This window comes from Puma concolor, chromosome F2 (assembly GCF_028749965.1).
Source record: "Puma concolor isolate L17-30 chromosome F2, mPumCon1.1.hap2, whole genome shotgun sequence".
In the NCBI taxonomy this organism is placed as follows: Eukaryota; Metazoa; Chordata; class Mammalia; order Carnivora; family Felidae; genus Puma; species Puma concolor.
In genome coordinates, this window is record NC_141684.1 from 58528328 (window position 1) to 58553873 (window position 25546).

Consider the following 25546-nt stretch of genomic DNA (forward strand, 5'->3'; position numbering starts at 1 on the left):
AAATCTATTTGTTCAGCAACTTAAAAAGTAATTTGTAAACCTTGCTTCCACTCATAAAGAAATAGTCTTGTGCAATGTGTTCTCCTTGGCTAACTAGGAAAGGGGGGTGGGGGGAGAAGGTGGACCTTACCGTAATGCTCATTTTCTAGCTATAGGCAATTTCCCAAGTGGGGGCAAGAAGTGTGTAGAAAAGCAGAGTTTGAAGTCTCACCAAGTAAAGAAAGCAAAGCTTAGTATTTGGGGAGGCAGATTTCTAAAATTTATAGGTAAGGAGGAGGGAGCAGGACAGAGAAAAATTTTAATTGTATCTTTGTCTGAATACCAATCTGTCATGTGTAGGATGACATTCCATGAAGCAAAGAATAACTATAGAAATAAATTATGGACAAAAATTAGTAAAAATCTCTAAGTCTAATACTTCTAGAGCTCAGAGAAGTCTGGGAAAAATTCAAGGACCCACCAGCTAGAGCGAAGATCATATATGCATGAGGCTTTTGGTAGAGATTCAGAAAAGTCTGGTTTGTGGAGTGGAGAGAAACTAGCTGTAGACTAAAGGTTACCTATACTCACCTTATAAAAACTTAAAATGAGCCTGAAGCAACTCTCAGAATAGCTACTTCCCAGAATAAAGTGCATTCTTTAAAGAAATATAACATAATCCATCACTCAATATTATAAAATTCCCAACATCTGGCATGCATTCAAAACATTATTGAACATCTGATGAAGTTTAAAAAAAGTTAAAACATATTCAGAATAAACAGGCATTAGAAACAGAAAAATAACAGATGATAGAATTTGCAGATAGGAACTTTAAAACAGCTATTACACATATTATAAATGTGCTTCAGAATTTAATGAAAAAAACGCATGCATAATGAGGAGAGAGATAAAAGATATAAAAAAGAACCAAGTGAAATTCTGGAGATAAAAATACCTAGAATTAAAAGTTCTGGAAATAAAAATTTCACATTTTGTTGTCAACAGCAGATAAAACATTGCAAAAGAGAAGGTCAATGAACTAGAAGGCATGGTGATAGAAATTATTTTAAAATGAGAAAAAAAGACCCCAAACTAACAGTAGTGGTCTAACATATGTGTAATTAGAAATTCAGAAAAAGATTAAGGACAGACATAAAAAAAAATTGAAAAATTAACAATGGAAAATTTTCTAAATTTGATAACTATAAATATCCAAAATATCCACATAACTTCATTAATTTTTTTTTTCAACGTTTATTTATTTTTGGGACAGAGAGAGACAGAGCATGAACGGGGGAGGGGTAGAGAGAGAGGGAGACACAGAATCGGAAGCAGGCTCCAGGCTCTGAGCCATCAGCCCAGAGCCTGACGCGGGGCTCGAACTCACGGACCGCGAGATCGTGACCTGGCTGAAGTCGGACGCTTAACCGACTGCGCCACCCAGGCGCCCCTATCCACATAACTTCAAATAGAATAAACAAAAGGAAAACTACTCGTTGAAAACAAATTAATTGTTTTTAAAGCATCCACAAAAAGAAGACACACACACAAGAACTAAGATCAGAAGTTCAAAGTTATTTTCAGAAACTATGCAAACAAAACATAATGAAGCATCATTTGCTAAAAAGACAGAGATAATCTGGTAATTTAGAATTTCTACATCTAGCAAAAATATATACATATCAAAAAAGATGCTGAACTGAAGGATTGTTCTATGAATAAAGATGACAAAATCCATCCCCAGCAGATGTACACTACAAGAAATATTAAAGGAAATTCTTCAGCTTGAGGAGAAAGATGACACTAGATAGAAACTAGGACCTACCTAAAGACTGATGAATGCCAGAAATTGTTAATGTGATGGAAGGGGATAAGAGAAAAGAATGGAAGGGAGTTGGAAAGATATTGTAGTAATATTCCTAGAGTATGCATAAATGAATGTAATATTATTTGAACCTCAATTGTGATCAGTAAAAGATGTCTATTTTAATCCCTTGAGAAACTACAAAAATAATAGGGATATAGGTGATAAACCAAAAGCAATGATTAAACAGAAACACTAACAAAAATTTAATTAACTCAAAAGAAGTTAGAGGAAAAGAAGAACAAAGAACATATGGGACAAATCTAAAACAAGTTCATTTAAGGATGCCTGGGGGGCTCAGTCAGTTAAGCATGTGAATTCAGCTCAGGTAATAATCTCACAGTTCAGGAGTTTGAGCCCTGCATCAGACTCTCAGCACAGAGCCTGCTTTGGATCCTCTGTCTCCCTCTGTCTCTGCCCCTCCCCTGCTTGCTCTCTCACTCTCCCTCTCCTCTCAAAAATAAACATTAAAAAAAAATATTTAGCAAACCTAAATAAGTGGAAAGACATTTGTGTTCATGAATTAGAAAACAATATTGTTAAGCTAGCATATTAACAATATTGTTAAGATACTCCAAGTGATCCATAGATTCAATTCAATCTCTATCAAAGTCCTAATGGTCTTTTTGGTAAAAATGGAAAAGCTGATCCTCAAATTCATATGGAATTTTGAGGATTCCCAAACAACCAAAACATTATATAGAAAGAAAAAAAGTTGGAGGACTCACATTTCCTCACTTTCAAAACTTACCTTAAAACTGCAGTAATCAAAACAGTGTAGGTAGATGTATAAACCAATGGAATAGATAAAAAAATCCAGAAATGAACTTATACATATATGGGCAACTGATTTTCAACAAGGGTAACAAAATTACTCAATGGGGAAAAGAATAGTCTCTTCAACAAATAATTTGGGGAAACTAGATATCCGTATGCAAAAATAAATAAAGTTGGACCTTTAACTCTTATACATAAAAATTAATTCAAAATGGATCACAAACTAAATAAAACCATAAAACTCTTAGAAGAAAACGTAAGGGCAAATCTTAATGATCTTGGATTTGGCAAAGAATTCTTAGATATAAATTCAAAAACATGAACAAGAGGAAAAATAGATAAATGAGACTTCATCAAAATTCAAAACTTTTGTGCATGAAAGAACGTTATCAAGAAAGTGAAAAAAACAACCTACAGAGTGGCAGAAAATGTTTGCAAATCACATATGTGATAAGAGTCTAGCATCCAGAATATATAAAGAATCCTCACAACTCAATAAAAAGACCAAGACCAATTAAAATATGGGAAGACTTTTCTGCAAAGAGGATACATAAATGAAAAAAAAAAAAAAAAAAAACATCCTCAACATCCTCAGTCATTAGGGAAATGAGCAAAACATGCTCAACATCCTCAGTCATTAGGGAAATGTGAATAAAATCCCAATGAGATACCACTCTGTACCAACAAGATGGCTATAAACAGGGGGTTGGGGAGAGGAGGAGAGACAAGTGTTGAAGAGGATTTGGAAAAATTGCACCATTTGTTAGAAAGGCTATCATTTCTCCATTGAACTGCTTTTGCTCCTTTGTCAGAGATCGGTTGGCTCAAAAAAAAGAAATCAGTTGGCTCTATTTCTAAGACTCTATTTCTGTGCTCTCTATTTTGTTCTGTTGATCTCTGTGTTTATTCTTTTGCCAATGCCACATTGTCTTGATTACTGCTGCTTATTTCAAGTCTTTAAATCAGGTCACGTGAGTCTTTCTTCATCATTATTCTGTGTCTTTTGTACAATAACGTAGTACCCTTCAACCTTGATATATTTGCTTAATACTTTCAGCATTTTTTGTCAGTGTCTTAAGATTACAATACATAGTCATTTCATATGTGAATAAAGATTTTTATTTCTTCCTTTCCAGCCAACACACTTTATTTTTTTTTCTTATCTTATTATTTTGCTAACTAGGACTTCCAGTGCAATGTTAAGTAAGAGTGATAAGAGAGAATAGAATATCCATGTCTTATTCCCAATTTAGGGGAAGGTATCCAACTAACTTTAAGGAAATGGTCCATTATGATGTTAGCTGTAGGTTTTTTGTAGATGTTCTTTATCAAGAAGACTTTTACTCTCTCTTAAAAGTATATAGACATTTAAAAAAATGTTAAAAAAAAAGGGGGGGGGGCGCCTGCGTGGCTCAGTCTATTAAGCATCCAACTTCACTCAGATCATGATCTCACAGTTTGTGAGTTCAAGCTTTGCGTCACGCTCTGTGCTAACTGGAGCCTGCTTTGGATTCTGTGTCTCCCTGTCTCTCTTCCCTTCCCAAAATATGTTCTGTCTCTGCTTCTCTCTCTTAAGAATATATAAACATTTTTAAAAAAGGAAGAAGAAGGTTAAGAAGGTTTTTATTATGAAGGTGTGTTAGATTGTGTAAATCTTTGTATTGACCGATATGATTATATGATTTTTCTTCTCTAGCCTTTCGATATGTCGGATTATATTGATTGATTGTCAAATGTTGAACCAGTCTTATATATTTGGAACAAATCCCCCTTAGTCATGGTGTATAATTCTTTTTACACATTGTTGGATTGTGACCCATTTGGTTGAATATTCCATAATGGCTGCTGTGTTCTTAGGTAATGGTGTCTTGCACCTTTACTTTCATAAAGTATTCCAGGCAACATACTGAGTTGAAAGTTCAAAAAGAAAGTTGTATTTATTTGAAGGATGTCCATGAACATTAGGAACAGCTGGAGAAAATTTACATACATGAGAAAGGTTGACAAAAAGTAACCAAAGATAGTAACAATGACAAATTGTTAGGCACAAGGATTCAGACGGTAAGAAGAAAAAAATAAAACCTCATAGTGAGAATATAAAGAATGCGAGTCAACTTTTGGGTAAACATAAATGTGACTGGACTGGAAAAGTTTATCTCAACTCAGTGATTAACACCAGTATGCCAAGTTCACAGTATCTCTCCTAAGACTCACTTAGTCCTTTTCACTTTTATTCTTTACAAAAGCGTACATTTAAGGAAGAGAATGCAAATGTTTTTATAAAATCCATTTGACTTGAGGAACTGCTTTTCTGCAGGTCTTGCTTGACATTTCTTTTCAGCAGTCTTCCTTTAGAGGAGGTGAGGGCTTCTTCTTTAAGAAAAGATAAGATGACACAAATAGAGCTATTCGAACTTATTTTTCCCATCTCATCATTTCATGACGATTTAAAAAAGAGTCATATTACATTTCCTTCTTTTGCAGTTTTGATTAGGATGATGATGGTGATGATGATGGTGATCCTTATTTTCTCACTTCCCCAACCATCAGTATATTACATACTATCACAATTTGTTAACTGTGGCCTAATGTTTCACTTGTACTTATCCCTAAGAAATAAAATGCTTTACTTCTGGTTTTAACTCTGACATATAAAAAGCTTAGAAATAGTCACTCTGTCTTCACAACAAGAAAAAACTGAACAAACTGAAAATCAACAACTTTTCTGACACCCACCAGAGAACTGAGGTTGGAAGGCAAACTATCACCCAATCTAGAGAGATAGACAAGTTCAGACTCATAGCCAAGATATACTTATCTAGATCAGAAGCCACCCACCAGAAACATAAAGTATTAGGAGTACTTAACTGGTAATTTTAATGAATTTCTGGAAACCATAGAGTAGCATCAAAGTTAGAAACTCCTTGAAGCCGTGGTCTTGGGGGCTCCCCACACTTTGCGGGGTTTCTTCATTCAGACAACATACCATCTAGGAAGAAGGGATTCCTTGTGAAGGTCCAAAATCAGTGTTCTTGTTGCTCTGGAAGAAGAAGGTGAGAAGTAATCACTGCAAAATATGACCAGCACATTCTTTATAATAAATGCGTACACCTAGAATAAAAGCCTTTGCCCGCCTGGAGGAATATCATTTTTTTCAGCTCCATCCCCCTCTCACTTCCTTCTTGATCTGAGGGAGATAAAAAAGCTACCGCAATGGAAAAACACTTCTGTAGGTCACAGTGCAGAGAAAAAAGAGCACAAAAAGAGTGTGATTTCATCAGAAGAGTATACAAAACTTCCCCTTTCACACATAACCACTACATAAACAGGACTCCAGTATGACAATAATGGATTTACATCTGAAAGAAACCTAAATGCAAATTCTCTCTGAAGGGGAGTACTCAGAGAAGACAAGAGGGGAGTCAGAAAAGACACTAGAGACTTTGGCACCTATAGCTACAGTAAATATTAAGCACAGCCCAACTCCTAACCAGATGGAAAGAATCCTCACGTTAACAGCCTATTAAACTCAGTTCCTAATACCTGATACAAAATGTTCATCTTTTGGGGTGCCTGGGAGGCTCAGGTGGTTAAGCATCTGACTTCAGCTTAGGTCATGATACCGCAGTTTGTGGGTTCAAGCCCCATGTCAGGCTATGTGCTGACAGCTCAGAGCCTGGAGCCTGCTTTGGATTCTATGTCTCCCTCTCTCTCTCTCTGTCCATACTGCCACTCAAAAATAGACATGACTAATTTTTTTAAAAAATGTTCATCTTTCAATAAAAAAGTCCAAGTCATGGGGCACTGGGGTGGCTCAGTCGGTTAAGCCTCTGACTTCTGCTCAGGTCATGATCTTGTGGCTTGTGAGTTTGAGCCCTGGATCAGGTTCTGGGCTGACAGTTCAGAGTCTGGACCCTGCTTCAGATTCTGTGTCTCACTCTCTCTGACCCTCCCCTGCTCATGCTCATGCTCTGTCTCTCTCAAAACTAAATAAATATTACAAATATTTTTTTAATAAATTAAAAAAAATCCAAGTCATACCAAATATAAATAAGAAAGGAAGGAAGGAAGGAACAAAGAAAGGAAGGAACAAAGGAAGAAAATAGTCTAAAAAGACAAAAAAAGTAGTATAACCAGACTCAGATGATACTCAGACTCATTATGACCCAGATGATAAAATTGTTAGACAGAGTTTAAAATAACTGATTAGGTATGACTGGGTAGCTCAGTTGTTTAAGCATCTGACTCTTGATTTTGGCTCAAGTCAAGATTTCACAGTCATGAGATTGAGCCCCACATCAGTCTTGCTCTGGTCATAGTCTGCTTAAGATTCTCTGTTTCTCTCTGCCCCTCACCTCAAAAACAAAATAAAATAAAATAAAATAAAATAAAATAAAATAACTGATTAATGTACTAAAGTGTCTAAGGAAAAAAGTAGAAAACATATTAGAACAGATTGGTAATGAAAGCAGAAAGGTGGAAATTCTAAGAAAAGGAAATGTTTAAAATAAAAAACACTGCAACAAGAATGAAGTATGCCTACAGACTAGACACAAACATAAAGAAAGAGACACTTATATAAATCTCCACATAACAACAAAAATGCACCATCTTCTCAAGCTCCCATGAGGCATTTTCACCAACATAGACCACATTCTGAATGACAAAACTCACTTAAAGAAATGTATAAGAATAAAAATCATACAAAAATGTTTTCATATCATAATGAAATTAAACTAGACATCAATAATAGAATGATAACTTGGAAATCCCCAAATATTTGGAAATTAGTCCACATACTTCTAGATAACACAAGTCAAGCAAGAAGTTTCAAGAGGAACCAAAATATTTCAACGGAAATGAAAATATATCAAACTATGTATAACGAGGGAAAAACAGGGTTTTGACAGAACTTTATGGTATTAAGTGCATATATTAGAAGAGAAGAGGGATCTAAAAATATATAACCTAAACCTCCTCATCAAGAAACTAGTGAAAAAAAAAGAAATTTAAGACTAAAACAAGCAGAAGACAATAAGTAATAAAAATTAAAGCAGAAATCAACACAATTGAAAACACAACAGTACTAACAACAAAAAGAGAAAATCAACAAAACCAAGATCTGCTTGTATGAAATAATGAATGAAATCAATAAATGCATAGATAGGCTAAGAAAAAAAGAGAAGACACAAAGTAGCAAAATCAGAAAGGAAATAATTCATTGGTACTGATCTACTAATCCCATGAATATTAAAGGGACAATAAATGACTCTCTTAAAATCTCATATTAGAGTTGCTAAAATTAGATGAAAAAATGCTGGTGAGAATGTAGAACAACAGGAAATCTCATTCATTGCTGTTGAAAATTAAAAATGGTGCATATTTTTTAAAAAGGGGGAGGTGCCTGGGTGGCTCAGTCAGTTAAGTATCCGGTTCCTGATTTCCCCTCAGGTCATGATCTCATGGTTCATGGGATCAAGCCCCACAATGGGCTGCCTCTGACAGGGCGGAGTTTGCTTGGGATTCTCTCTCCCTCTGCCCCTTTCCTCCTCAGAATAAATAATTAAACATTAAAAAAAAAATACAGCTGGCATATCTCCTTTGAAAGTTTGGCAATTTATCAGTGATAAAAAGAAATGATCTGGCATGACACAAAAACACATGGGTGAATCTTAAGTATACTTTGCTAAGTGAAAGAAGCCAGTGTAAAAGTCTATATATCATATGATATTCTGTAAAAGACAAAATTACAGAGATGGTAAAAAATCAGTGGTTATTAGGACTTTAGGGGAGAAAGAAAAGGTTAAATAGGTAAAACACAAATGTTTTTTAGGGTGGTGAAACGATTTTTTATGATACTGTAATGGTAAATACATGACTATGAATTTGCCAAAAAACATAGAACTTTTCCACACAGAGTGAGCTTTAATGTATGCAAGTTTAAATAAATATCATTTTGGATATCAGGAGTTAGCAGGATGGAACAAGAATTGACAAACAATATAACTGTATCACAAATACGTGAAAAAAAACCTCACTGAGATTCAGGATGGGATAAGGGGTGAGCGGGGGAAAGTGCTGGACAAAGTCAGTTTGGAATTCATTGGAGACTGTAAGATTAAAGGTAAAGGCAACTTTACTAAGCACTGTACTCTTAGTTAATAAAGTTGTTACCCACAGGACTATGTGGCCACCATCCTATTGCTGTCACATGTATCAAACTGAACAATCAATAAATGTAGGTTAATTATGGGAGGCAAATGAGTCACTGTTGGATTGACAGATTACATATAAGCAAATGCTATATGAGGCTAGAACGATCCATGTTTAAGGGACTAGAGTTGTAGTCATCAGTATTAACTCATGTTTTGTTTAATATGCATATAGATGGCTACATATAGAAATACTTATGGATATGTGAATTTGCAGGAGTTGGTAGACACATATATATTTCCCTTTGCATTGTCAGCTGAGTCTGATTAGAAACAAATCTAGACGTTAATAACACACCTAGTAATGAACACACCTAGTGCCCGGATACTGTTTTTTACTACTATTCTTCAGTGGAAAACAAACAAAACGAAACAAGATTCCTTGGAGAAAGTCTAGAATGGGACGAGAAATAATACAAGATGAGCCTGGAGCACTTGTAGTGTCAGAAACTAAGGAAGTATAAACACATATACGTACACGAAATGATCGAAATTTGTCAAAGGGATGCTAGAGTCAACTGAAAGAGCTATCAGTGGCCAAAACCAGAGAAATTTGAACAAGAAAATAAATGAAATCATATTGGATTGTAATCCTAGCTATAATATAAATCTCTAACTTCTATAAACAATTGAGCAAATAAATAAATGAAGGAGAATAGGCAAATCTCACATACAGAATTCTAATTTATGTACACACTCTGCTCTAAAGGAGATTGAAGCATAACCCCCCACTCCAGAAGTGTGGGCTAGCCATAGTGATTTCCTCCCAAAAGGACTGATTTGAGAAAGAAAAAACCATGACTTTACAATGGAGAAACCTGAGAAACATTATCTCAGTCAGGTGATCAAGATTAATATCCTCAGTGCTAAGTCAGATTGACAGTATGTTCCTTGGTATGATGATAGTAGGCACACTGAAGTGATAAAAATGACACTTTACTTCTGTGGACTTCCTTACAGGAACACGTAACGTTCGTCTAATTATGAGGAAAATATCAGACAGATCTCGATGGAAGGACATTCAACAAAATACCTGGCCAGTACTCCTCAGAACTGTCAAGGTCATCAAAAACAAGGTAAGTCTGAGAAACTATCACAGGCAAGAGCTGCCTAAGGAGACATGAGGACTAAATGCAGTGTGGTATCCTGAATGGGATCGTGTTGTTGTTGTTGTTGCTTTAGCTTTAGTGTTTTTGTGTGCATGTGTGTGTTTTTTTCTTTTCAAATGTCAATGTGATCTTAGGACAAAAAGAGACTCAGGTGAAAATCAAGGAAATCTGAATTAAGCATGGGCTTTTGTTAATAATAACGTATCTATATTGGTTCATTAGTTGAACAAATGAACCCTCATGTTAGATGATGATAATAGGGGAAACTGGGTATGGGCAATATGGGAAATCTCTTTTACCTTCATACTCTTTCTGTAACTCTAAAGTGTTTGTAAAATAAAGACTTTATTTCAAAAATATATTTGATTTTATACCTTCCTTAAATCACTTTTTAACATATCCAAAAGAGTTCAGACAAATGTAAGTGAAGGAAAATTTCCACTTTTCACTGGGAGTCAATTCTTCTGGAACCTCTGTTTCTGCACCTCTTGTCAACAGGGAACTGGTTTTCCTTTATTCCACACTATCTTTTCAAGGATGTTTGTATAAGGAACAGTTTTTGAAGATTGGAGATAGTGTCTGCCTCCTAAGAAAAGTGCAGGCAAGTGTATTACTCACTTTTAAAGCTTTGGCCTAAATTCAGAATTATTTTGTAACCTAACCTACTGTGCATGCAGGTCTTAATCTGATCCCATTGACATTGCCTAGTGTGATTTCAAGGCAAGGGGTTCGGAAGCAATGGTTCTGATGCTCATACTGCTCGCTGGACCGTGAGTGAGAATGTCATTTGGCTCTGACCCAATGATGGCATGTCTACCATCAGCCTTTCTAAAACGGTAGCAGTTTAATTTGTTAGCTTTCAAGTGGGACAAAATCTCAAACTCTTCACAGTTCTTAATGATCTTTATATCTGAATATGACCGTGGAATTGTTTTCACTTGTGAGTAAACTCCAAAATGTGTAGGAATTTTATCTTTAATGTTTATTCTGGCTGGAACTTTCTGCTAAATATAAACGTTTTCCCTTTTCCTTACTGTTTTCCATTTCATTTTACTTTTTATTTTTATCACAAATTCATCAATCCACTCCTGTGAACTATTTTATATATGCATTATTCCCCCCTGTGATCATCAAAATAAACAGAAGAGGCATTAGCCTCTTGCACACCAATTTAAACATATTTCTTAAATTCTTTGCTAGTTGGTAAATAGCTTTTCTCCCAAAACTTTTCTCCCCAATCTATTCCCACTGCTCCTGACACTCCGGTACCTTGCCGAGATTCACATACCCTATTGCAGCAACTAAAGGGTTAACGTTTCTTCCAGCCCAAGATCAGGGAATGGTTTGAGGAACTACTGGCCTCCTGTGTCCATAAGTTCAAATTCTTGAAAAATAATAGTTAAATTTTTAAGGTAACAACCGATAATATCCACATTGTATTGGCAATGAGTCTGAGGATCAGAAAGGTAGGTAACTTACACAAAGTTGCTTGGCATATATATTCTGAGGCCAGGAGTTAAATGGATAACTGGTTGACTCAAAAGACTTCACTTAGTCTTCCATGCCCTTTGCCTCTATTATTCTAAGCAAATATGTTCCCTTTTTAGTCTTTCAAATGAGACATACTTATTTGCTTTACTTGATTCATATCTGCAACTGTATCTATCCATATTAAATGACTCAAAATCCTCATTACGAAGAAGTCCTAAGTGCTAACACAATAGGATATAGGCTTAATGTATGATGAGCAGTAAAATATGCTAGGAAGTGAAGCAAAAAGTACAGATCTCAAAGTCCTTCATATACCAGAAAAACTGAATTTCATCTACCATGGGTCACAGTCCTTTTTCCTAACTTCATTTGGTCTAGGAAACAAATATCTGGGCAAAATGACAACACTACTGAGACTCAATGCATAATCAAGACTTAGTAAAAATTTAAGTACATTTGAGCCACAAAGTATTTGCTACTAGCGTGAAAAATTTAGCATTTGTTTCTTTTTATTAAAAAAAAAAAAAAAACATACTTATAACAAAGTTCCTTTTCCTTACACACTAGAATATCTTGGAAAAGATTTCATTTGAAATTATTATAGTTTTTCTTCTTCTACTTTCCACTTCCTAATGGAATTTTGCATAGATTAGCTGCAAACAGCGTTTGGTAGAAAAGGCCTTTGATAACCTCTTCCGCAGCCAGATATGTTCATGTAAATCTATGAAAATCGAATGACAGAGTGAATGTTTGTGTTCTCTTTCTACTCGTAGAGGGTTGGAGGGTAGATGTCTGGAGATTCGAAAAAGCAAAATTGAGTTCCAGATATAAAAGTCCAGGACACCAATTTTAAACTAGAAATTAAGGTATTAAAAGAGGTTATTTAATCTCGAATTTGCAAAACTACCCAATGAAAATTAATGATTTTAATAGGATTGGAAAAAGAGGAGAGTAGGAAGCAAATATCTTTGGCAAATTCTCTTAGAAATTACATCCTGATCACAACCCTTACCAAATATTCAGAAATATATGTATGAATTAAAAAACAGTAGCACTTAAAAAAAAACATTTTTCATGTGGTGAAATGTATTTGTTTCTGTACTAACGAACTGAATTGCTGACTTTTCAAATATGTGAATAAGCATTGTGCCACCAATTCATATTTAAAAGACTGAGCCACGGGGCGCCTGGGTGGCTCAGTTGGTTAAGCATGGGACTTCATCTCAGGTCATGATCTCGCAGTTCATGAGTTCAAGCCCCGCATGAGGCTCTGTGCTGTCAGCTCAGCACCTGGAGCCTGCTTCAGATTCTGTGTCCCCTCTCTCTGCCCATCCCATGTTCATGCTCTGTCTCTCTCTCTGTTTCTCAAAAATACATAAACATTAAAAAAAAAATTTAAAGACTGAGCCATAACCCTCACCTAAAGACTCAACTCATTCGTTTATTGCTTTGAAGGGCTGGTCACAGGGAAAACAGCAGCAAGAGTTTTCAACATAGGTTATTATATGAAATAACGAATTTAAGCCTTCTCAGACTCAGTTACCAGCTGGTCAATGAGACCACATGTTTAGTTGGATAATGAGAAGAATGGCACTCTAGTTTAGAATCAACAGCTACACTGAAATCTAACCTTTACCACCAATGTCGATAAAGCTCAGAATCTCTCTATTTCCTGTCAAAATCCTTAAATTGGTTTGTATGATTTGTCCGAATACATGTATTTCTTCTTAGCAAAAACAAAAACAAAGATGATTGTATTAATCTCAAATGAAGAATCTTTTCAAAGAAGATGTGTCGCATCATTTTTTAACAGGGTGTGTTTTTCAAAACATTTTATCATAGTTCAAACTTGGATTCATACTCTAGCTAGGCTATGTAGACAGGGGAACAAAGGATAGCATATTTTCTTATTTTTAAGAAGCAAAGACCTTTTTTTGTTACTAGTATTAAGGTTTTCGAAAATTGCTATGGTTGCTAAAAAAATGCTGTTGACTTACTAAAATGTGATTAATTCAGGTGGCTTTCAGCTTGTCCACCTATGGTTAACATATAAGATACATGCCTAATAGGTAAAAGATGATCAGTAATGCTTAAATTTCTAGGACCATTTCTGTGGATTTTTGACCTTCAGTGTTACTGGAGCAATGCCTCATAATCTTTAAAGCGCATGCAAACTGCCTGGGGATCTTGTAAGAGCAGAGGTTCTGATATAGGAGATCTGGGATGGGACCCATGATTCTGCTTTAGTACTGATGGTGCAAATCCATATATCACAGTGTAGGCAGCAAAGTACTAGCGAATGCATCTGGAAACTCTGGTTTTCATGTAATACTCTGAACCCAGTAGATCTCTTTTTGAACAAGAGTGATTATTCATCCCCTGTGATATGAGTTCATTTTCCTGCTTGATGAGATACCAGGAAAGCTTTATCACAAATATTGCAAATGTGGGGGCGCCTGGGTGGCTCAGTAGGTTAACCATCCGACTTCAGCTCAGGTCATGATCTCACAGTTTGTGAGTTCGAGCCCCACATTGAGCTCTATGCGGACATCTCGGAGCCTGAAGCCTGCCTTGGATTCTGTGTGTGTGTCTCTCTCTGTTCCTCCCCGACTTGGCACTCTGTCTCTCTCTCAAAAATAAAGATTAAAAAAAAAATTAAAAAAAAAACAAATATTGCAAATGCGCATGTGGATTCTAAAATCATGACTTGTAGCACCAAACTTAGTGATTTAAGATAGGTCTTAATATTTATTTTTATATGCATACATATATATGTATATATATTTGTTCATACTGATATTCAACAGTATGACATGTCAACTGATAGTCAACAGTTCATACTGATATTCCAACAGCAAAGGGTTCATTCTCAGCTTCCCCCTTTTCTTAGTCTAACTTTCTTTCTCAAAAAAGAGAAGCCTGGTTCTTACCATACAAATTATTTACTGATTTGCTCAGTCCTAGAGTTCACACAAAGTGGTTTCAAAATTGCTAATCCATACTACTGTGATAAACACCTACTCACCAGAATACAATATTTATAATTCGATTTGTCTTTTGTCTTCAGTTACATAGTTAACATGCTATGCTCCAAGGTTATCAAGTTCATTCTTTCTGAGTACCACCCTTTCTTACCCTATGTTGTGGGTGATAGTCACTTGAAATACACTTAAGTTTGTTTCCGTTTATGTTCCATATTTTTTCTTTTACATCCTCCAATTTTTGGTGATTTTATGGATTTATTTGTTAATTATGTAAAACACTGACATCGTTCTAAAAATCAGAACTTTATAAAAATTTACACTCAGTAAAGTGTCACATTCCCAAGTCTTTCACTCTATTCCCTTCCACCTTTCCTACTCTTACTTCTTCCTATGGGGAACCGATCTCAATCATATTGGCTTATCTTGTCTATGTTTCTTTTGTGTGAAAACGAGCACAATCTATGTCCCAGAGCAATTTGTTAAAAATTTTATCTAGGGGATGACAATTTTATCATTTAGTAAACTTTCATGTCTATCAGTTTGAGTTCTGAACTTTCTATTTTATTCCACCGATATGTTTGTCTAGTTATGTATCAGTTTCATATGTTTCAATTATAGAAGCTTTATAGTATGCTTGCTATTTGGTAGGAATCAGCTTCCTTATAATCTTTTATGGGAAAAGCTAGCATATTGAAGATACTATTTTGGTCTTTTTCTTCCTTCATTTAATAATATATGCTGGAAATCACTCCGTATCGATTTAAAAACAATCTTTGTCATTTTTTCAGTGTAATAGTATTCCCACAATTCAATCAATTGCTTTGTTTTATATGAATGCTTTGTTTTCAATATTTTTTTTTTCTTTTTTCAACGTTTTATTTTATTTTTGGGACAGAGAGAGACAGAGCATGAACGGGCGAGGGGCAGAGAGAGAGGGAGACACAGAATCGGAAACAGGCTCCAGGCTCTGAGCCATCAGCCCAGAGCCCGACGCGGGGCTCGAACTCACGGACCGCGAGATCGTGACCTGGCTGAAGTCGGACGCCTAACCAACTGCGCCACCCAGGCGCCCCTGTTTTCAATATTTTGAAACTATAAACAATACAGTGAACAACCTTGGCATATGCATTCCATATTTTTTGGAAAAGTATCTTCCAGATAAACTACTAAAGGTGAAATTACTTTGCTAAAAGGTAAGTGCTTAAATAGTTTTGTTATATATTTCCAATTTTCCTTTTAAAATGGTTTACCTATTTACTTTCCCCCAGCAGTAAACGGGAGTACCACTTTTCCTGTACAGCCTCACTAAGAGAATGTGTTGTCAGACTTTTTAATTTTCACCAATGTGATAAATGAGAAATGGTATTTGAGTGTAGTTTAATTTGTATTTCTTTAATTTATAAGTGAGGATGAATATCTTGTCGTGGACTTAAAATACTACATATCCATGAATTATCTGTTCATATCCTTGCCCACTTTTCTATTCGCCTTTTGGACTTTTTCCTCTCACGTTTTAACAATTTGAGAAGTGCATTTATAACTCAAAGTGTTTCCAAGTGCATCCAGCATTTACTTTCTGCTGTGCATGTTAAATCTTCACTGTCCATGTGCGCTGGTTCTCTCTCCCGGCGAGGAAGGAATGTCTAAAGAGCAGTAAGTTCCCAGGGTTCTAAAGGCCTTGTCTGGGAACTGACACAAACACTTGCCACATATTATATTGGTCAAAGCAAGTCAAAGATTCAACAAAAATTCAAAGTATCGGTAGTGAAGCATCCTTCACTCCATGACTGGAACAGATTTCTGTTCAGCAAGCAGATACAATCAAGATCAACGAGCTGGATCACTTTTGCAAAACATCTACCATAAACAATCTTGAAAGAAACATGATGAGAGAAAATAACAGATTGGGTGATTCTAATTTATATTGGGGAATAATTTAAGACATTTCCAAGGAAGAATCTTTGAAGATATAAAATTTAAGTAAGAACCAGAATAATTAAGAGAATAGCAGGCGGGCATAGGAACCCAAGGCAGCAATGATTGTAGCGCTAACAACCTGATGGGTTAATTAGAACAGAACCTATGTAAGGCCTGTTTGCACACTAATCACTTCACACACAATTCTCTGTAACACAAACGTCATAACAATCCTATGAAAAAGGAATGACAGCACTCTCTTTATGAATGGAAAACTGTGTTCTTGTCTAAGGAGGTTACAAGCTTGACCCCATATAGAATTGGAATTTTAAATCAAGGCCTTAACTTGCTAAACCCTAGTTTGAATACCTCTGTATAAGGAAATATCTATTTCGAGCAATGTTTCTTCCAGAGACTATTGTACAGTTCTAACATGTCTTGCAAAATGTGTGAATGATTTTCTTTTAATTTTTTTTTTCAATGTTTATTTATTTTTGGGACAGAGAGAGACAGAGCATGAACAGGGGAGGGGCAGAGAGAGAGGGAGACACAGAATCGGAAACAGGCTCCAGGCTCTGAGCCATCAGCCCAGAGCCCGACGCGGGGCTCGAACTCACGGACCGCGAGATCGTGACCTGGCTGAAGTCGGACGCTTAACCGACTACGCCACCCAGGCGCCCCATGTGAATGATTTTCTAAACAGCATATTACATAATTGTTCATAGTAAAGATTGTCTTAGGTGCATGATTATACTGAAAAATCCTCCTCAACTAACTCTCTACTTAGAGGAAGAATCCATGGGATCATACCCAGTAGTTAGAGTTGATCTGGTATATTTTTCTACCAGTGGCTTTCTACCCCAGCTAAATATTTTAAGCATGTAGGGACTAGTTTTAAATAATCTAGTTGGAAGAGGCCAAAGTGAGACATATTAAATTAGAAATTCTAGGGTTGGATCCCAGGAACAGGTATTGATTTTTAAAGCTCCCGGAATATCTAAACGGGCATTCACAGTTGAGACTCTGATCTAGTTTTTGGAGGAGATGGCTTTTAAGCAAGGCCATCAGCAAGCCAACTTGCTGACATTATATGGATTAAAATAATCATGTTCTAAATAGGTTCTTACTTACTATAGCAAGATACCCAATATTTTGAATTGTACAGACAGAAATGTCCATGCTTCTCAACTTTCTGTAGTGGAAGGTATATAATAGTGATTGAGAAAAATCAATGGCTTTGGAAACTTAATAGTCAGCACTAGAACTTCTAAGTATTAAGTGGGATGAATTAGCTCTTTCTTCTAATATGGAATATCATTTTTGTTTCATTATGGTGTTACGCTATTAGAGCTTATTCTATTAGAGCAATAAAGAGAAAGTTTTTCAGAATTAGTAATAAGTCTAAATTTTTGAAAAATAGCCTTTAATTCACTTTCAGTTGCTCAGTACATTACACTATCAAAGTTTTTTTTTTTTTTTTTCCATATTCCTAAGGAGGACTGCTTGGATAAAAAGATGCCTCTTGTAATTCTCACATTAATTATTTATCTGTAAATTTAAAGAAGAAAATAGTATTTGGAAAGTGTTTGCTATTTTGAATGATGATCTATCCTGATCTCTTTTGTACATTTTAATTGTTTAGAAAATTGTTTTTTATTCTTTTGTTATGATGAGTGAAAATTTATCTTAATGGCTTTAAATACGTTGGTTTTTAGGTAATTTTAAACATGTTAGAAATAAATATTTTCTTTTTGTTTTTTTTTTTTAAGTGTTCCTGGGGTTTAATTCCTCACCTACCCAGAACTAAAATAAATCATGTAACTACTGAGGATGATGTTGTATAGAGAAGCTGCCTATATAAGCATAAGTGTAATTATCTTCACAATAGTGTAAGAATTAGGGAAAATCTTCCTCAGAAGGAGTAGCAGCCCATTGTCCATGTTTGATATTTGATAGTCTTAAAAAGAGGTTTGTTAGGACCTTCAATTTATGTAACTTTATGAATTAATTCAGAAATAGTATCATAGGGAGGTCTAAGTGTAGTTTCTCATTTACCCATTTAACAAACACCTAATCATCATCTACTATATGCAGGAGACTATATTAGGTTATGTTTCTTATTTGAAAGAAGTTAATTTGAGATCGATAAGTTTTTACAAAAGGAAACTTGGATCATGTTGTCATTCATGACTAAATGATGCTAATATGTATGAGTTTGGGTCAGTAAGCAATAAAATCTTTTCTGGCTTAAGTTAAATTATTGATTAGTGTGCTCTGAATGAAGCTAAAACACCATTTTCACTAGTTTACTTAGATCAGCATAACATTATATTTTAACATTAAATTTTTATTCAGCAAAATTACATTAAATTTATCTAAATCACAACTTTGAGAGTTAACAAATTGACAGAGATTGGTAAACTAGCTTAATGAAAGAAACATGATTTGAGACTTAATTGTTTTTAGAATGGCTACAGTTTTCTCAAGAAGGCCTAATAATCTTTTCAATCAGAAACCTATTGTCACAGTTTCTTTTCCCTTTTTCCAAAGAAAAGAGCCCATCCCTAAATAAACATCTCTCACAGAAACCAGAATGCCATCTACTGGCAGCCGCCAAAATTTTAACTTTTAAACAAAACAATTTATGCTTAATCAATTTAAAATATAATATATATTTTTAATGAAGAAATGCCTAGAGTTTGAAATGAACACCTAAGTTAAATGTTCGTATGTTTAAAAGTTGGGGTATTTTCTGGAGACACTCCACATTTGTTTCCATCACAGGAAAAACACTGTCATGGAAAATATAAATAATGTAAGTATCAACTAGCTAATGTGATCCCAATTTTCTTACTAATTTGAAGGGGTAACACTCCCTTAAAGAAAAATTGTATTCAGAATGGAAAAATATTGTTTAATATTTCTAGATATTATTAGTCACACTTTTACTTCTTACCTTAATGTTTCATTCCAAAGAATATTGATGGAAATGGTATACAGCATAGATATGAGAATTTCATTGAAAACCGATTTTGTGATAAAGGACTGCAGTAAAAACAAAGTGAAATTCTCCCATAGTTAGTTGTAGCATTAATTGACATAATCAGGTTTTTTTTAAGGAAAAGCTTGAAAAACACATAGTTACCAAATATATAATCATTATTTTTAAATAGGTAAACCTGATATTGAATTTATATCTAAAAGGTCATAAATGTGTACCTGTATCTGTATCTATATATAGTGTATATATGCATGTATATATACCAGAGGTTTCGTTCAATTGATTCTACAATAAAAGAAAGTAATGAACATGGAAAATCAACTTTAGATTTTAAAGCACCAATAAGCTCTTTCAAAAATAACCCATGCATCATTTTAATGGTTTACTACAAGCATATTCTTATCTTTTTGTTGTTCTTTCAAGAATAATTGTACACACTTACAGGATTTAATTCCCAGAGTAGAATTCACATAGTGATTGTGAAAGCTTTGAGAATGGATGCATACCATAATCTGTCTCCTAAGGCACCCATTCCCCCTACATTCTGCAGAGGACTTGTTTCCTCAGTCATCAGTAGGAAGCTCTATAAGGGAAGCCCAAAGGCAGCCTTGCCCTCCTACAAATGTGCATAATTCACGCATAACAATGCACTTCAGGAAATCTTGAAATCTTATCATGTCTTTTTCATTTAAAGTACCAGAGGAGTACTTAAAAAGTAAGTCCTATCAGTCCAGAAAGGCATTTTTAAAAGGCCATTATAAACGAAGTTCTCAGAACTCTGGCTCCAGCGAAGACATAAAGGTTAAAAATTGCCCAGGCAGCCCTACTCTATGATCGTCTTATTTTAAATGCAGATTGTCAGCAACTTTGAACTATGTATGTTCGTGAAAAAGTTCAGAGAAATGAAAAGATACGGTAGTAAGAACAAGAGCATTTTCTCGCACAGAAATTTGAGAAAGAGCACAACATATTGAATAAATCAGCCTTGGGATTGTGAGAATTCTTGTTCAAGACAAAGAAGATAGTATTATTCTCCATTTGCCCACATACATTAATATTTGTTTGATGTTGTTCATTTAAATATTCTAGCTCCCAGAGAAAGTATTGTTTAGTGACATACTCAAATTTTGAATGACCCATATAAAGTTATTCTTTAAAAAAGATTTTTATAAGCCGCTTTCAAAATTGTGAAAGAGATGCTGAAAATTAATCCATAAAGAAAATTCAAATTAACTTATGCATGTACACAGATACATGTATGATCTCGTATTGCCTAAACAAACAAACAAACAAAAATATTATAAAGAAACCAGACTATCTTGCCCTCGTAAGAGACACTGTACTAATTTAGATCACTGGACAATTTTTATAAATGAATTAAAATGTTACATATCATCTGCTCTCCTTTCCATCCTGGAAAAATTGTGAGGTAGCCGACTGTTTTGAAATAAATTTCCCTGCAGTTGCTATAGTGATGACAATAAAGCTCTTGCTTCTATTTGTGTGATAAAAGTTCTTAGCAGAATACTTGAAAAGGTAAGCTAATCGAAATGAAGAACTGTTAGTTCTCTTTTTCAAGGCAGCCTCCTTGAAGGTAGTTCACAATTACAAGACTCAACCATTGTCGACAATTTTATTATATGTACATTTTCATAATCTTTCTCAATGTAGTACCAAAAAATTATATAGCAGAAATGAGCCCTCTTTTTTCTTGTTACAGGTCAAAGTCATTGGACAAAAGATATTTAAGTTAATTCTGGATATTTTGTGTGAAAATCAATGATTGAATCAAAGATACTGCTCCATTAGCTATTTTTGTCCATTACAAAGCTTTATTTTTTGAACAATACAATGATTGTATGATATTTTGCTTCAATAGTACATGTTGTTCAAGTCTCATTTCATCTCACTGTTGATGCAAACCAAAGAGCTCAAAAGCAGACAGTTACTTGTCAAACTGGATGAATCATCAAAGACGGGTCACGGATAAAGCAGCATGACTTAGATACATGTCCTACCACATCGATGTAAAAGACTAATAGTATTTACCTTAAAGCGTTTGAGAAATTTAAATGGCTTTAAAAATTATTAGTTCAGAGAGAAAATATGCAAAACAGCTCACACAAGTTTAGAAGGTATTTTATGTCCTTTTGATAAATAAGCAGAAATGTTTCTTCTCTCAAAATCCAAATAGTTAAAAATAGGAATCACAGTTCAAGGGTGTATTTTACTAAAATACTTACCACACTTCTTAATCGTGGCAATATTATAAGTATGCACAGCGTTTGTGTGCTAACTAGGACGTGTGGGTATTTGATTCATAACCATGCATATTCTTTTATATTTTCATTAGCCCTTAAGAATTAAATATTGATATAAATAATAATTACTATAAATATTAATTGATTGCAATAAGCTATATTCTAAGTGGTTTACATTACTTTTCTATTACCATGTAACAAATCATCACAATATTAGTGACCTAAAACAACACCCCTTTGTCACTGAGTCCAGGCATTGAGTGATGGCCTCAGTATTCATCATCCACTGGTCCTTGTCAGAATCCACCGATTCTAAGGCTGAAATCAAGGTGTCGGCCAAACAGAGTTCTCATTGGATGCTCTCAGGTAGGATCCCTTTCAAGTTCATTCAGGTTATGGGAAGAATTCAACCTCTTGTGGTGTCGGTAGGAAAGAACGTGCTTCCTCATGGACTATTTTTTGGGAGCCCACTGTGCTCATAGAGGCTGTTTGCTTTCCTTTATCTTCCTTTATCTTCACAGCCAGTACTGGAGAATCTCTGTATCTGCAGAATCTTTCCCAAGCTCTGAATTTCTGACTTCAGGAAAAGCCCAGTCCTTTATAACAAAAAAAAAAAAAATTTAATGTTTATTTTCGAGAGACAGACAGAGCATGAGCGGGGGAAGGGAAAAGGGAGAGGGAGACAGAATCCGATAGAAGCAGGCTTCAGACTCTGAGCTGTCAGCAGAGAGCTTGACTGCGGGGCTGAAACCCAGGAACCCTGAGATCATGACCTGAGCCAAAGCGGGGCGCTCCAACGACTGAGCCACCCAGGCACCCCAAGCCCAGTCCTTGTTAAAGGCTCAGCTGATTAGTTCAGGCTCACCCCAGATAATCTCCTTTTTTCAAATTCCACTGTGGCATATAATTAATCTAATTATGGGAGTAAAATCCATGATACTCACAGCCTTAGGCTCTACATACTAGAGGGTGGATGTTTGGCGGAGGGGTGGGGGCAGGATGGATCTTAGAATTCTTCCATTATGTGATACAAATGTATTTGGTTATTCCGTGAAACTGAGGGGGTTTTGTTTGTTGTTCATCTTAATAGACTCCAGATAGATTGCCCATAATAAAGTACTGTCTAAGAAATTAGCTTTAAAAATCATTTGTAACTTCTTTCTAAGAGAAGGTAAGTGCACTGATACTGCAAGTTGTTAGTATTCATACAGCATTATGTAAAAGGCAGGTGGTAAATAGAGCTCTCTCTTCCTTTCCAAATTGCCAACAATAAAAGATAATCATAACGCAGAATCAAATTCGCTTAAAGACGACTCAAGTTGTTTAAAGAAGCTCAGTGGTCAAGAATTCTAACTCATGTCCATTTTCTTAGTTTTTTTTTTTTCTTTACTGGTAGACACTTGATCAGAAAACTGAATATTATCTAAATAGCTGTATATATATATTTTTTTCATACATATATATGTACTTTCATATATATATATATATATATATGTATGAAACTTCGAGTGAAGTTTCTGTTAATATCAGAGAACGCCTAAACTGAGACAATTTCATCATTTACATAAAAGTCCTATTACATTTACTGGTGGTTTTAAACCATGCAACCAACAGTCTAAGTCATCTTGGTGACAAAAAACAACTGTGTGCAAATTTCTGATGATAAAGTTAATAATTTATTTTACTTTGGGCATTTTAAAATAGAAATTGAAATTTAAAAGAGGTATTTCCCAAAGTAGTACATGTTTATAGGTCAGAGATGTGAAGCCATAACCTGACCAATGACATTCAGGTCATGAGTAAACATATGGTCTGCCACAGTGACTCAATTAACCATCCATCAATGTAATTGCATAATACATCAGAAGAGGTAGTCTCCCACCATTGATGGTCAGCATTTATATTAAATTTAACAGGAAAAAGCATCACTTTGCTATAGCTTATTGGGCTATATCATATGAAATCTTCTAAAGTAATGCATTTGACATTGTATTTATAGTTTTTGTTTTCTGGAAGAAATTTTTGACAAACTGAGCTTTGGGCTACTGTTAAGGAATGATTCTTCATATAATAAGCTGGTATAGGTGAAAAGCACACTTACAAGACAATTGTAGTACTTTAATCAATTCTAATCATGTTAATATTGAAGTAAGAAGATGTACCATTTACACATTGAATAAATTGTGTATAAATTTAACATATTAAAAACTTTTTTTTTTTTTTTTTTTTTTTTTTTTTTTTTTTTTAAATTTTATTTATTTATGGGACAGAGAGAGACAGAGCATGAACGGGGGAGGGGCAGAGAGAGAGGGAGACACAGAAACGGAAACAGGCTCCAGGCTCTGAGCCATCAGCCCAGAGCCTGATGCGGGGCTCGAACTCACGGACCGCGAGATCGTGACCTGGCTGAAGTCGGACGCTTAACCGACTGCGCCACCCAGGCGCCCCTGCATATTAAAAACTTCTAAGAAAAGCTGTGGCTGAACTGAATAATATAACTTTTTAGACATTGAATCTTTCTTTAATACTACACATGAGAAAATAATGACAATACTTTATTAGCGATATTTAAAAAAAAAAATTGTGTATGGAACTTAACCCAGATTGGAAGAATGATAGTAAAGGAGTTTGAAATTATGAACAAATGAACATTGGGTTAAGTTTATATTTCATAATTAAGCTGAGTTAAGAAATGCCACGTTCCTATCTGACATCCAACTCCTTCATTTAAGGTTCACATTCTAAGGAATGGTTCCACTAACATTATGCAAATTTGCCCATAAGCCTTAGTGTAAAGCAGGGGAGGGGGGGGCGGGGAGAGACTGGAGGGGATGTTTTATTCAATCAGTAAGTAGATTTGCATTACCTTTGGAGAAAGGAAGTGATCATTGTCCAGAGTCTTACTCCTATAAGATTCTTGATATGGAACAAAATTCATGCTGCTAGATTATTTTTCTACTTTTCCAGGATTTGAAATTCCTCTGGTGTGACTCAATTTTTCTGACCTACAGTTGTTTGATATAAAATCTTACTAGATATCTGGTTCTCTTTATTTTTCTGGAACTGGCCCACCATTTTAGAATAAAGTATAATATCGAACACAAGAAGAATAAAATATTAGCAATGTGTACCTTCTAACAAAACAAAAGCTGTATGTGGTTACTAATTGCCAGTTGTATTCGGTAACAGCCTAAAAAACACCAAAAGGACAGGTCAAGAAGACAAGGCTTCAAAAATTGTGTATACTATAGAAACTAAACTACTGGGGCTGTCAGCACTGATGAGGATGGTTAAATTTTTTGAAAAAGAAACCAGACACTGCAATGAAAGGTATTTTCCATTACTAAAATTAACTTGAAAAGCCAACATCTACACGAACACTATTTACCCAGTTGGTCTCAAATATAAACTATTCTCTGTTTGGAAATTATCAGCTCTCCTTATTATTTAGATTTGCATTACTAACAAGTCTATATAGACGACTGATAATTCTTTAGTGTCAACTGTACTCTGTTTTTCAAGATACAGAGATTTAATTAAAAATAATGTGCTTCTTGGGGAGCTTGGGTAGTTCAATCATTTAAGCATCCGACTTTGGCTCAGGTCATGATCTCACAGTTCGTGGGTTCGAGCCCCACATCGGGCTCTGTGCTGACAGCTCAGAGCCTGGAACCTGCTTCAGATTCTGTGTTTCCCTCTCTCTCTGCCCCTTCCCTACTCATTCTCTTTCTCTCTCTCTCTCTCTCTCTCTTTCTCTAAAATAAATAAACATTAAAAAAATAATAATGTCCTTCTAGACTTTCATGTTCCTGAGGAAACACTTTGCCACAGCTTCACTGCTTTAAAAGAAAGTCAAGAGGATGCGGAGATTATTCTTGCCCATCAAAATCTCTGACATGTTGTATTTGTCATACTATGTGGGAGCAATACCTATGACGTTCTGCTCAC